Raw genomic sequence first — 2,862 nt, forward strand, 5'->3', positions numbered from 1 at the left:
AAGACCTGATACCTCAGCTTCAGGTCAGCCCTGAAGATGTGAACTGAAATATATATTGTTTTTATAAACTCATATCTCACAAATAAGAAAGCAAACACAAGACCCTTAGAGGTTTTCTATCGAATACAAAAATTCTTAACGTTTTGAATGAAATATTTATATATAAATGAGACTTAACAGTTCTATTTGTAAAATGGAAGCCTTCAAAATTGAACAATTTTTAATTTACTTTACTTTTTTCATATAAAATTCTGACTCAAAAGTCGGTTCCTTAACAACGAAGCTGACTTACATGGTTACATTCGACTGAACCTGCTTTTAAAAAATATATATTTCATGTTATAGCCTTAGTTCTTTTTTGTCTACATGATCATATGTAAAATATTTAAATTTTGTTTTACAATATTTGATTTGATATTGAGCAATCAACAGGATTATGTTTTTATCCGATTTTTATATATGTGTAATGCATATTATCAGCGTTCTGACAGAAGTTATATAAAACATATAAAGTATAAAATATTTAAATTTTACAGAACAAAAGCGTTCAACTTGAAAGCATTTAAATATAAGAAGTGAAATAAATTTGAATCTATCTAATAACAAATATGCACAAGTTTTATTTTGGTAATATTCACTCTTTACATTTTTATTATTAAGTTGAATGAAATAAAACTCTGTCTTCTGAAATCATTCAGTTATGTTATTCCTCCTCATCATTGTCTTCCAAGTCGAGGTGCATGCGGCCCTCCTTCTCTACATTCCTATTTTCTCTGTCCCTGAAATGTAAGGGACTTCAATTCATTAAATAATATTTTTTCTAAAGCTGATTGCTATAGGAAAACTATTATTTTTACAGCGTCCGTTTTTGGCGATACTTGCATTAGCTTAACCATTCACTGACGTATTTCTTCACCATGACAGCAGTTACATCAGGGTAAAGAATGTCCATAGCACCTTCAGAAATAAAATCTCGATATTAGCTTTTGGATTAAAATTGAACATTAAACTGGCACAAATAATGAAGAACTTACATTCTATAGCTGAATACAGCTTCAGATTTTTGAACGTGGATTTTTTTTGTGACCTTTCCTCGAAAGAAAACTTCTGTCCAGCATCGTATGTTAGAACGTGCTTCAGTAAATTTGCAGCAGTCATGTTCATAGAAGTGTGCTTTCCAATTTTACAAAGTGCTGATACCTGTCAGAGAATTTTGTGTCAACAAATGGATAATATTGGTACAATATTAATATGAATTATATAAATTTTCCTAAATTGTACCACTTTTGCGTAGAATTTTTTACCCGACATATTTTCTTCGATGCTTCCGATTTCTTCTTTGCTATTTGCAGTCACGACATAGCGATTCCAGCAGAACTCCCATTGTGTTCCTTTTTTTGGTATTAAAATTTGTGACGGATTCACTGCGAAGCAAAAAAAAAAGTTTTATGACTTTATGCTTCATTTGTAATTAAAAATAATAAAGAGTTTCAAAAGAGTGATTGTATTTATAAGCTTATATATCTTCTTGAGAGTCCTTAAACCTTGAAGGAAATTTTCTTTTATGACTATACTGCTTTTTTTCTTTAAAATTTATATTACAATTTGGAGAAGATGATGCCCATGTGCTTTCATTATTTCCTATTGTATTATTACGATTATATGAGAGTTGTCTTACATGAACAAATTTTTTATGTTGTAGGCAAGGTACCCTACAAGCGGAAATTACTTACTATTATTTTTACTATTTTCCTAAAAAGATGTAAAATTTAAATTTTTTCAAATAGAATAACTGTGGAATGAACTTAATTTTTTAAAGCCAAAGGACATTGAAAAATGTTAATTATTTCCAGATTTATCCCAATTTTTAGAAAACATCTAAATTGGACATCTTTTTGCAATATATTTTTAATAAACGGACATATGCGCTTCAACTTGGACATATTAAGTGCAGAATTTCCTTATATTTTGTGTTATAATAAGGAAAAACATTGCACGTTAAAATGATAAAAATTAAGGCACAAGTAGACGGAAAATCAACATACTTCAGTATATGAAACTTCGCAAAGGATGATTTTCATTCTAGTCTTATCTACCAAGACTTAATGTAAACTTTCAATTGAGAGTGTACAGATATTAAATCTTTCAAGTGCACACAAAGTCATTTTGACCCGAAAATATTGCATTTTTCACACGAAGAATCCTACAACTTTCCTTTCTACTAAAATATTAACATTTTACACATTTTTCTGTAAAAAGTCATTTTTTTCGTATAATTTCATTTTTTAATACTGGGGTCTTGGCCCTTTCAATTATTTCACATATCTACATACATGCTCAATTGATCTGGACCAGTTTGATCGCATACGTGCACTTACAGAATCATCAGACAGCTATACACCTAAGGGGTTAATATTCAAATTAATATCAATAACTTTCATGGGTAATGAAAATTAAAACTATTGAAATTTATCAAATCTGAATGGCATTAGAAGCCATTCAGAGAATATGTCCATGTGTCGACGTGTCCGAATGCAAAGGTGCCATCTGGGCAGAACCAAATAGAAAGGTTCCTCGGTTTCAGAGGGCGTTGGTGTTCCGAATACTATTTGCATGCGACTTTTAAGCTTTCATGTTTCGCTACCCGAGATGGCAACTTTTTATTTCGTACCACCGAATTAGTCAGAAGTTTATATTTTTAATTAATTATAGACTTTCTTTGTAACTTCTAATACATAAAAAGTCTGGCTTTGTGGCTTTTTTATGTACAGTCTGTCAAGTTAAAGCGTGGGTGGCTTTACTCGCAGTCGGTAAGGTGTATCGACATGATTTTGGTGTCAAAATATTAAGAAGAGCTTCCTC

General features: G+C 30.7%; 1 long non-coding RNA gene across 1 annotated transcript in view; it reads right to left on the bottom strand.

Moving 5' to 3' along the window:
* Window positions 1–690: 690 nt before the first annotated feature.
* LOC117171998 overlaps window positions 691–2,862 on the bottom strand; it is a 4,206-nt gene continuing 2,034 nt past the window's right edge. The window contains exons 2-4 of the long non-coding RNA XR_004466943.1: window positions 1,305–1,424; window positions 1,035–1,200; window positions 691–957 (exon numbers count right to left, since the gene is read on the bottom strand). This is a non-coding gene — a long non-coding RNA (uncharacterized LOC117171998). The remainder of the gene's footprint in view (window positions 958–1,034; window positions 1,201–1,304; window positions 1,425–2,862) is intronic.

This window comes from Belonocnema kinseyi, chromosome 4, assembly GCF_010883055.1.
Source record: "Belonocnema kinseyi isolate 2016_QV_RU_SX_M_011 chromosome 4, B_treatae_v1, whole genome shotgun sequence".
In the NCBI taxonomy this organism is placed as follows: Eukaryota; Metazoa; Arthropoda; class Insecta; order Hymenoptera; family Cynipidae; genus Belonocnema; species Belonocnema kinseyi.